A 12,766-nucleotide genomic window follows, 5' to 3' on the forward strand; every position below is an offset into this window, starting at 1 on the left:
TGTCAAAAGAAAAAACAAAATAAACCACCAAAAAAAATCCCAAAGTAAAATAGTAAAAATTAAATTCAGTATAAAAATAAGAAATACAGAAATGATCAAAATAAAATAAAAATCTTATGTGATTAAAGTCTGACTAAAAAATAAAAATAACCTCTAACAGGTTCTTGAATCACAGCAAGGACCAATTAAAGTGACTTATGTCCCACAAGCCTGTAGGACAATAGCAGCAATATAGCACTGTACCCATTTGTAACCAGGACTATAGAAAATTGCCAAACTATAAGAGAGAAAGGACTAAGTTCCAGCGGCAAATGGGAAAAAATCATTCCCTGGTCTGATTTTACCTTCACTGTCAAAGATAAGGGGAGCCTGGGTGATAGCCAACTTGAGGTACTTGACAGAATATTGCACATAGAGTATGGTACAAGAAGTCCTTCATCTTAACACGTCAAGTGCTGAAACCTCAATTCACACACTAGGTTCAAATCCTTTCGTATTGGCATAGAAGTTCAACAATGCTCCCTGGATTGGAATTTGGTCTTTTTTTTTTTTTGACCTTGTGCTATTTGGCACTATATATTGGCTCTTTTGTTCCCTTCTCTTGGAATCAGACATAATCATTAAACAAAGTCCCATAACATTTATCAATAAATGTCAGGTTTCCATAGTTGAAAGCCTTTTGGGTATGCATATTACTAGGGCTAATAGATACTGTAAACTTTATCCTTCAAGTAAAAAAAAAGCATTAATACTGATTTCATGTACTTCAAATATCACCACGGTTAGGGAAAAAAAGAAAGAAAAAAATCAAATATCCTATTACAAACAGAAAGAGAAAAAATAATGAAAAAAGTCATAATTTCACAGCTCACATTCCATGTGGCAATGTGTTAGCCAAGCAGAGGCACAACACAAAAGGTGCTCACTCAAAAATGAAATGTATATCTCTCTAAATTTGGCCAGGATCCACAGTGTGAGTGTACATAATTTTTTCACTAGGTAAAAGTCTTAAAAACAATAGTACAACAACTAAAACAGATTCCAAAAAGTACCAAAATCCCCAAAATTATAAGATCCCATTTAAGCATAACTGCAAACAAAACAACTATCATTAGGATTTACATGATGTGCTGTGACATGTAAAAACCTATGAACACATGAATACTTGTCACAAGTTCGACAGATTTAGCCAATCCTTCAACTTTGGCAAATATATTATTTAAAAAGTCTATTATTATCATCATTACAAAATTTGGTGGGAGAGAAAACCCAGAAAAACCTCTGTACAGTTTATGAAGAGTTACAAATACAAGAAATCCATGTCGAAGCTACTAGGCTTCACAGGAAAAATCATTCCCACCTGCTGGATGAGATTATGATACATCACAGGGAAACTAAGCCACTTGGGCACCTCCCTCCCTCATGGTATGAGACTGTAACAGTGTAATAGAACTATCTCCAATATGTCCCACCCATTTTCACGTGGAGCTGAGGACTAAAAAGTGAAAATCACTACAGATATGTTACCCATTACATTTATAATAAATGTAGAGATGGGAAAATACAACAATGCTATTGTACTCTACTTAAGCTACAAATAGACCCTTACCTCTTGTTATAAACAAATGAATGATCAATCAGAGGAGGGATGCTCCCAAATATCTGAAAACCACTTTTGAAGACTCATGAAAATCAAATTAAGGTATTAGATAATTAAATTCTTCAAAATATGTTTACAGGTTGAAACCAATTCGATGGAGTTCACCCATCAGCTCTGTGTGACAATTGACAAAGGCAAAAAAGGAACAAAATGCTGTTTATGGGCTTTTACAATGATATTCTTCAGTACAATCATAGTCATAGGGGAGGTACAAATAAAGACAATGTAACAGAAATTTTCAATTTTGATAACTTATAAAGTAGTTATCAGTACATCACATGCATCTTGTTTGCACTGCACTAGGCCAAAAGAAGGAATTCTAGGACTTTGCCTGCTGTGGAAAGTAAAAGAGCAGGAATTCCTGTTGGGTCCTAAAACCCACCCAATTTCCTATGGGCAAAAAGGCCCCATTTACCCCTATTCAAGCTGAAAAGAAAAAAAAAAGGTGGGGTGGGAGAGATGCCACCACGGAAGGAGCTTTTCTCACCAATCCAATGTGATCTTATCCAGGAAAAACAGCAGCCTGTTGCCTCTCTCCAACAAGGTTCCTTTTGCATATCAAGGCAGGCCAGCTAACTGACGTGGCTTCTATCTTACCTAATCTTTACCTAAGACTCAAAACTTCTCTCAAGAAAATTAAGGGTTATTCTTAGACCAATGTGGTTGCCAACTGTAATAATTAAAATAATATTTCTTTCTGGATATATATTTTATAAAGTTTATTGGAAGGGTAGACAATGTTCCTATAAGTAACCTGACCGCGTGGTGCCTATCCTGCCAGTCTCTTCCTCATTCCCCCTCACCTGCCTGCTGTCTCTTCTCTCTTCTCTCCTAATCCTCTCAAGTTCTCCCAATGCTGCCCCAAACCTTAACTTTTATTGACATACAGAACTACACGGACGCAACCCTGACACAACTGTGGTATGTCAGGAATGTTTGATAGACAGGTAGTTACTCAGTAGGGGGAGAGGATGAGCTTACTTGACACAACCTTTAGGTGTTATCGAATTCATTCTTTAAAAAAATTCTTTCCTTCTGTCTTAGAATCGGTACTGGGTATTGGTTCCAAGGCAAAAGAGCAGTAAGGGCTCAGCAAAGGGAGTTAAGTGACTTGCCCAGGGTCACAGAGGTAGGAAGAATACAGAGGCCAAATTTGAATCCAGGACCTCCCATCTCTGGGCCTGGCTCTCAATCCATGGAGCCACATAGCTGCCCTCTTGTTTCTGATCTTCATTGGAAGAATGAGTTTCTTCCTCAAGAGTTCCTGTGTGAATTAATCAATGAGACTTTATTAAGTATCAACTATGTACCAAGCACTATATTATACTCTCAGAAAACAGGTTCTGACCTTCCCCCTTAAAAAAAAAGGCATTGATCTTGGATTCCAAAGACCCAGGCCCAGCTATAACTGGCCAATAGTTATGGCATTATTATTAATAGGTTTTACCTTCTATAGCAAGAGAGGCCACATCCACTTGATTTCCAAGATCCTTTCCAGCTTCCTCCTATTATTCTAATCAATTAAAATCCACTTATTAAACACTTTAGCCCCTGGATTGATCTATCTATATACAATATATGCCTAGGCTGCCCCTAGAGAAAGCTCTTAAAGAAGCAGTCCTAGGAGAGAATACAAGGTTCATTTAGCCTCATTTTCCAGATTAAGAGACTAAGGCTCAGAGAGCTTAAGTGACTTACAAGATCATAAGATTTAGAAGGGGAAAATGCTTTTTGAAATCTCATCCCATTCTCGTTCCCTTTCATCCAGCAGAAGCCCGGAGAGGAAAGAATGTCATTGTGCTGGAAGAGAGACTATATGACTTGACCACCCCCTATTTGAACCCCCCCCAACATTCCCCTCTAAATTATATTGCATTCATTTTTTTACTCTCTGTCTCTCTCTAATTTTATATATATATATATATATACATACTATATATAATCACTAAAATATATATGTAAAAAATGTCATATACATCATATAGACTATTGTATAATATATGATGTATATGACATATTTTACATATATATTTTAGTGATTATATACTATATAGCATATTTATATATATACATAAACTTGTATGATATAATACTGTATATATTTACATGCATACACATATACATAAACTTGTTCAATATATAATATATGCTATGTTATATATGTATACATAAACTTGTATAATATATAGTGGATATATATTATGTATATACATACACAAATATTTATGTAATATATATTTTTACATATACACATACACTATTATGTAATATATAATATCTATTTTTTATACACACAATGCTCCTCCCTCCAATAGAGTATAAACTGCTTGAGGGTAGATATTCATTTTAATCTTTTGTATCCATAGCACTTAGCCTGGTACATGTGTATTTTTCAATTGTGTCTAATTCTTGGTGTACCCATTTGAGGTTTTCTTGATAAATATACTGGAGCGGTTTGCCTTTGCCTTTTCTGGCTCATTTTACAGATGAGGAAACTGAGGCAAGCCGGGTGAAGTGACTTGCCCAGGGACACCCCATAAGTGCCCAAGGTCCAATTTGAACTGAAGAAGACGAGTCTTCCTGGCTTCAGGCCTAGCACTCTGCCCACTGTGCCATCTAGCTGCCTCAGTAGCCTGGTGCAGGGTAGGTACTTAATAGACGCTTCCCCTCCACAACATTCCCAGTAAGTGGGGAGGTTTCCTCTATGGTCAGGAGGCAGCTGGCTGGTACAGTGAGTGTAAGGCCTGGATGGAAGTTAGAAAGACCCAAGTTCTAATTTTTGCCTCAGACACATTCTATCTGTGTGACTGCAGACTTAACATCACTTAACCTTTCAAGCCTTTTCTTTATAAAATGGGGATAATAATGGCAATATACCAGGTAGATGTGAGATAACTTGGGTAGGGTGCTTTGTAGACCTAGAAATGCTTTTTAAATGCTAGTAATTATCATTATTAAATGTGGGAACCCCAGACTTCGGCCCACCCAACTCAAGAATCTTCTCTACCTGTCACCTGTGACAAGGGATCTGACAATTTCTAGTGGAACACTTGGAATAGCAGGAAATCACTACCTTTTTTTTTTTTAATAATTTACCTTCTGTCTATATCGCTTCCAAGACAGAAAAGTGGCAAGAGCTAGGCAATTTGGGTTAAGTGACTCGTCCAGGATCATACATCTAGGAAGTATCTGAGGCCAGATTTGGACCCAGGTGCTCCTAGACTCCAGACCATTGTGCTAGCTCTTGAAGCAGCCTCTTCCATTTGGGATAGCTCAGATTGTTAAGAAGGTCTTCCTTCTGTTGAACAGATATGCCCTTCTCCCCTCCACCCCACACACATACAAAGAATCAGGTAGCTGGAGATAATCAATCCACCCACATACACTCACTAATGCCTCTATTTGTGCCAGGAATGCCTGGGAATTCAAATACAAAGTTGAAAATTCTCCAGGATCTGGTGGGGAAAGGGAGGAGGGAAGGGGGAAGGGAGAAATTCCACAAAAATACTCTAATTTCTTATAGGAAATGGGAGAGGAACCCTTTTCCTTCTAACTCTTCCACCCCAAAGTGACTGTCCTGAAATACCCAACCATTTCTAAATTTGGAATATAATCATTATCCCTATCAAGTCCCTAGTCTAAAGAGGAAGTCACCTTTCCCCTCCAGACGAAATAAATGGCATGGATCCCTGGAAAGGATGCCAGCGATCAAAGGACCTGAATTCAAATCCTGGCTCTGTGACTTCAAACAAGTCCTTGGTTTCCTCATCTGCAGGTTAGGGCAATGGCACTAGATGACCTCCAAGGTCCTCTCCAGCTCCCAGTCTGTAAAGCACCTCAGGTCAGCAGTTGTCAGCAGCCTTGAATTTCCAGGTGAGGCTGCGCAGCGCTGATGTAAAGATGGACTCCTTACTCTTGAGCACTGAGAAATCCGGGCTCGTGTCCCGCTGGTAATCTTTCATTTCCATCAGCAGCGGTGTCAGCCTAGGCGCCCTGTTATCACTGGGAAGAATGATGGGAGGCCATGTTCCTTTCCAGAAAGGAAGTGTCCCCCCACAAAGACACCCAGATTAATGGCTCAGTTTCCAAACCTTTGTTGACTTTGGCAGGCTGAGGATTTGGGCTCTGCTCTGCTAAGTGACATTTATTGATTTACAGACTCTCCTAACTGGAAGGCTTCTTTGAGCACAGAACATGGTGGTATGCTCCAGCTAGAAGGGACCTTAGAGCAGAGAAGGTTTGCTCAAGGAGCAGAAACTACCCAATTAACTGATTTTAAGTGGATTTTGAGCCATACAGTTCCAAACCTGTCCCCTCATTAAAAAAAATAATAACAACAACTTACTTTCTGTCCTAGTAATGATTCTAGGACAGAAGGGCAAGGGCTAGACAACTGGGTAAATGACTTGTCCAGAGTCACACGTCGAGGAAATGTCTGAAATCAGATTTGAATCTAGGTCCTCTCCATTCCAGGCTTGGCTCTCTATCCACAGCTAGCTGTACCCACCTCATTTTAAAAGTTATAAACTGGAAGGTAGCTGGGGGGCTCAGTGAATGGAGAGCCAAGCCTCGAGATGAGAGGTCCTAGGTTCAAATATGGCCTCAGACACTTCCCAGCTGTGTGACCCTCGGCAAGTCACTTAACCCCTATTGCCTAGCCCTAACCACTCTTCTATTCTAGGTATTAAGTCCAAGATAAAGGTTTTTGTTTTGTTTTGTTTTTTTCAAAAAGAAAATAAAAGTTATAAACTGGGAAATCATCATTAGACATAAGCTTTTTTCTTTTTCTTTTGAAATTTTTATTTAATTAATTAATTTAGAATATTTTTCCATGGTCACATGATTCATGTTCTTTCCCTCCTCTCTCTGCACCCCCTCCCATAGCCAATGTGCAATTCTACTGGGTTTTACATGTGTCATTGATCAAAACCTATTTCCACGTTATTGATATTTGGACTAGGGTTAGAGTCTACATCCCCAATCATATCCCCATTGAACCATGTGATCAAGCAGTTATTTTTCTTCTGTGTTTCTGCTCCCACAGTTCTTTCTCATAGGTCTCTCAGAATTGTCTTGGATCATTGCATTGCTGCTAGTAGAGAAATCCATTACAGACAATTATACCACAGTGTATCAGTGTCTGTGTACAATGTTCTCCTGGTTCTGCTCCTCTCACTCTGCATCACTTCCTGGAGGTTGTTCCAGTCTCCATGGAATTCCTCCACTTTATTATTCCTTTGAGCACAATAGTATTCCATCACCAACATATACCACAATTGGTTCAGCCATTCCCCAATTGATGGGCATCCCCTCGTTTTACAGTTTTTGGCCACCACAAAGAGTGCAGCTATGAATATTCTTGTACAAGTCTTTTTCCTTATTATCTCTTTGAGGTATAAACCCAGCGGTGGTAAGACATAAGCTTTTCCCCCTCTACAAAGCCCCAAAAGAGGATTGTCTGAAAATATGAGTCCATTATTTATAGCGTCAAGAATATAGGTATTCGTGTATATATTTATGAATGTAAAGATCATATATGAAAACAGGAATCACATATAGCTTTTCCTGAATAGATATGTGAATTATATATGAACATATGAGTTCATTATATGCAGCTTGGCATATATAAATGAAATATTCTGGGAAGGGAATAAGAATTTATTGAGTCTCTACTATGTGCCAGGCACTATCTAAGCATTTTACAAATATCTCACTTGATCCTCACAATAACCCTGAGAGTTGGGTGCTAGTATGATCCCCATTTTTAAAAGTTAATTAATTAATTAAAATATTTTCCATGGTTACATGATTCATGTTCTTTCCCTCCCCTCCTCCCTCCCCCCTTCTGTAGTCAATTAGTAATTCAACTGGGTTTTACATGTTATGATCCCCATTTGATGAGGATTTTGTTAGTTGAGAAAACAGGCAGACTAAGGTTAAATGACTTGTCCAGGGTCACACAGCTAGGAAGTGTCTGAGGCCATTCTGTGTATTTCTCGGGTTTCATTGATGCTTTTTTCTTTCTTGTCCTTTTTTTTTGTATCACTGCAACCACCCCCATATATAGCCAAATACACACAAAGTAAATGCTTTCCACTGTAATAAATAACTAGTCAGGCACAACAAATGGGTTTTATTGGTGATGCCTGAAAAACGTAGTCTTGTTTTGTACCTATGGTGCAACCCTCCCCCCGTTGGTGGCCTTTCTCCCTCATCGGTTTTCTGGAATCTAAACAGTTGTTGAATTGATTAGTGTTTTAAAATCTTTCCAGGTTGTTTTCATTTACAGTATTGTGGTCATTGCTTAAAGTGTCCTGATTCTCATTTTCCCTACCAGTTCATATAATAATATCAAATAATACTATTTCAGCTGCAGAGTGGGTGGCTTCCCACCCTCCTTCCACATATCTACTCCAACAAAACCCTGATGTTCACAGTGACCTGAATAATGGTCAAAAAGTCCACTTAGGAACTGTAATATATGGTGTCCACCCCAGAATTCCTGCAGAAAGGCAGCCAGAATCCCACAGGCAAAAGGGAAAGGTCCCCTCTGGTCATTCCAGCACCAGATCAATCAGCCTGCAGAGCTCGGATGCTGAGGCAGCAAGAGTGGAAGGTTCTCCTGAGAAAGCCTCAGGATGCTTATAAAAACTCCAGCATGGACACCTGGGAAACCCTGGGGAGTGGCAGTAGGAAGGGCAATGATTAGACCAGGACAGCCAGTGCCTAGGAGTTCTTAGGTCTCTAACACTGTGTCAAGACTCCAGAGAGGGCCTTGAGGTTCTAGCACTCTTAGCCTTAAAGATCTATGGGGGCTTAGCATATATAAGGCAGAGGTCAGTGCAAGAATCTATGGGATCACCCAAAGTAAAGTTTGACTGGGCCACCCAAGGTGTAGCAGAAAATAGAACCCAGTCTGGGCACAAAGCCCCAGTTCAGGAACTAAAGGTGGAGAGAGGAATAAATCAAAGAAAACGCTGACCAATATCAAGAACTGTGGAAAATCTAGAACTCCCCAATAATAATAGCTTGGACTTATCATTTTGAGGTTTGTAAAGCCCTTGACATATATTATCTAAGTCATCCCTTCTAACAACTATGTAAAGTGGATGCTATTATTTTCTCCACTTTACAAATAAGGTAGCTGAATGAGAGAGGTTAATGTGGTCATTTAATTAGGGCCATTTAACTAGGAAGTATCTGAGGCAGTATTTGAATTCAGGACTTTCTGGACTCCAAGTCTAGCACTTAATTCACTAGGCCATCTAGCTACCTCTGATATGACTAAAATTTATTTTATAGATAAATAACTGATAGGAGAGTAAGAGACATGAGAAAAATGGCAATAAAAACCATAGAGTAAGAATAGGAGGGGGAGAATGAAAGACAGCAGGAAAAGAGGGGGAGAGAGAACAGAATAAAAAGAGGGAAGAATCAAAAGAAAGGAGTCAGATGAGAAAATAAGAGATTGGGCATGAAAACAGAAGAGAGTGACATAAGGGAAAGTGAAAAATACATAGGAGAGTAAGAGAGATGAGAATAAGTGACAGAAAATGAGAGGGGCTAGTGAGAAATGGATGTGGGAGAATGAAGGAGACAGAGGTGACAGGCAGAGGAGGAAGGATTCAGCAGAACAGCTGAGGAGAGTGAAAAACAAGGACTGGGGGAGAATGAGAAAGGAAAGAACGAATCAGAGAACCAGGGCTAGTGATAATGGAAGGAGAGAATGAAAAGTAGAATGAAAGATATAAGCAGAGGAGAAGAGAGAGGGTAAAGGAATCTCTGGAGGGGTGGGAGAGAGAGGGAGAGAAAGGCGGGGGGGGGAGAGAGAGAGAGAGGGAGAGAGAGAGAGAGAGATGAAGCCAAGAGACCAAGCTTAAGATAGATTGACTGAGGAGGGGTGAGAATAGAGACCAGAGGGCTGTGGTCTCCCACTGAGTCCCAGAGTTAAAAATAAATTTACTTGGCCCTGCTACTTCCTCCCATGACTCATTTTTCACCTCCCAGGGAAAGCTAGGCTTCCAGGAATCATCCCCCACACACACCAAAAAAAAAAAAAAGCCCATCATACAGGCATCCTCCCTCAATGGTTCCCCCTACCTCCAAACACCCTGGGCTCAGGCATTAATTATATGGAATCTGATCCCAAGGGCTTCTCTCTCAGATATCACTCACAATGGACCAAACTGCCTTTCTAGACCTATCTCAAATCCCACTTTTCCCAGGAAGATTTACATGATAATTTCCAGCCCAATCCCATCTCTCCCCAAATTATAGTACTGTAAGCACCAACACAAACATACCTTGAGGCATATGATGGTATTCCATTTTTTATAAAATCTCACTCTTGCCCTTCATAATGAGATTTCCCCTTTGTAGAATGGCCCATGTTTATATGACTCTTCTGTGCAGGAATTATTAGAATTGGCTTTCTTGTTCCTCACACATATCACTCCCATTTCCCACTCCCATGCCTAGAATGTATTGTCTTCATCTCTGCCTTTTGTATGAAGAACAACAACCAGCCTTAACTTGTTCAACCCTTCCCCAATTGATGGACATCCCCCAGTTTCCAATTCCTTGCTACCACAGAAAGAAGTACTATAAATTTTTGTACATATGGGTTCTTTCCCTTTTTCTTTAATCTCTTAAGAATACAGACCTAATAGTGGTATTGTCGGGTCAAAGAGTATGCACAGTTTTATAGCTTTTGAGGCACACTTCCAAAGTGCTCTCCAGAATGCTTAGATTAATTCACTGTTCCACCATCAGGGCATATTTTCCTACAGCCCCTCCAGTATTTGTCATTTTCCTTTCCTATCACCCTAGCCTAACTGTGAGGTTGTACTTCAGAGTTGTTTTAATTTGTATTTCTCTAATTATTAGTGATTTAGAACATTTTTTTCAAATGACTGTTGATGGCTTTGATTTCTTCTTCTGAAAACTGCCTGTTCACATCCCTTGACCATTTATCAAATGGGGAATGGCTCTTATTTTTTATAAATTTGACTCAATTCCCTATATATTTGAGAAATGAAACTATTATCAGAGAAACTTGCTATGAAAAACTTTCCCCCAGTTTCCTGCTTCCCTCCTAATTTTGGCTACAATGATCTTGTTTGTGCAAAACTTTAAAAATCCAAGATATTCAAAATTATCTGTATTATCTCCCATGATACCCTGTATCTCTTGTTGGGTCATGAATTCTTTCCCAATCCATAGATTGGATAGGTAATTTTTTTTCCATGCTTTCCTAATTTGCTTATGATATCATCACCTTTTATGTCTAAATCATGTATCCATTTTGAACTTGTCTTGGTGTATAGTGCGAAATGTGAGTCTGTGCCTTGTTTCTGCCAGGTCTTTTTAGTTTTTCCAGTAGATTTTTTGTTAAATAGTGAGTTTTTGCCCCAATATAACCTAAGTGTTATTCTTGACTCTTCCCTTTTCCTCACCTAGCCCCATATCCAGGTGTCAAAGTTTTTTTGACTCTACCTCCTTAATAATTCCACCTCTATCCCCTTCTCTCCATTCACACCATTACTGCTCTGAGGCAGACACTCTTTATTAGTGTCTTGAATAATTTTTAAAGCCTTATGATAGTTTTCCTTGTTTTTAGTATCTCTTTTTTCCAACCTTCGACCCTAACCTCCAATAAAAAAAAGTCATCCCTCCAACATCACATGGCACTTAGTTCTTGTGTTATGTTTTCATTATATTCTCTTCTGCCCTCCAATTATTTAGCTACTATATGTTGTGTAGTACTTTTCATCACCATTTTGGGTGTTTTCTTGGCAAAGATACTAGAGTGATTTGCCATTCCCTTCTCTAGCTCATTTTGCAAATGAGGAAAACAGAGGTAAACAGGATGAAGGCACTTGTCCAGGGTCACACAGCTAATAAGGATCTGAGGCTAGATTTGAATTCAGGAAGTTCAGTTTTCCTGACTTCAGGTCCAGTGCTCTCTCCACCATGCCAACTAACTGTCCAGCTATAGTATAGTAGTACTGTGTATTTGTATAATAATAACTAACATTTATATTGATCTTTAAGATTTATAAAGCACTTTAAATATATCTCATTTGACTCTCACAACCACCTGCATAGAGAGATTAGGTGACTTGCCCAGCAGTGTCTGATGCAGCACTGGAAGTCAGGGCTTTCTGACTCCACTGACTCTGCAGTGTTCTATATACTGTGTCCTTGTTGTCAAACCAATGGCATGCGTTCCCCCTTCCCCCTCTCCTCGTGTGCCTGATGTCATTCCCACCTCCCCTGCCCCTCTGCCCAGTAGCCCAATGGGAGCACTGCCTCCCTCCCCTGTCTGGAGTAAGGATGGGGGGCTCACATGCACAGGAGGATCGCAGTTTGGGCACTCAGTCTTTAAAAGGTTCTCCATCACTGTACTATGCCATCCTAGCTGCCTGCTCTATTGGTAATTCCACCTTCCTTCTCCACCCCTCAAATACCTCTAGCCCACAAGCTCTAGGAAGGCTAGGACAGTCATATATAATTTTTGCACAATGTAGCCACTTGATGTGCTTGTTGAATGAATGAAACAGATTTGCAAACAGTTTTGAACTATTGTAAAGTTGGAGACTGTTTGCATTGTGTCTGTTTATGAATTATGTGTCCCCAGCATGATCACAAATTCTTATAAGGACAGAAACTGGGACTTTCCTCAGTGTCTACACAGGAATCCTACAGAAATCCTGTCTCTCCTTACCATACTTAATATAGGAGTGACCACACAATTTGTGTTCTATAAAAGGTTGCTGGATTGAGTTGAAATGTCCAGTAGAAGAGGGGAGAAGTCAGGAACTGGAGGTGAGAAAAGGTTCATATTGGGTTCCTCAAAAGACCAAAAATTCAACTAGATTCAAGATTTTTGCTGCAAGAACTGAAAGAACAGGGATGGGAAAAAACCCAAAGGAAGGGCCAAAAGACCCTGAGTTTTTCAGCTTAGAGAAAAAAAACTCGAGGGATAACTTAATAATGATTGATCTGGCTGTCTGTAAGGGAAGGAAGAGACAGAGGAAGGAGGTGATGCTAGGTACACAATAGTAGTATACAACAAATAATGGTTAATTTGAAATGACTATGTCT

This window comes from Monodelphis domestica, chromosome 4, assembly GCF_027887165.1.
Source record: "Monodelphis domestica isolate mMonDom1 chromosome 4, mMonDom1.pri, whole genome shotgun sequence".
In the NCBI taxonomy this organism is placed as follows: Eukaryota; Metazoa; Chordata; class Mammalia; order Didelphimorphia; family Didelphidae; genus Monodelphis; species Monodelphis domestica.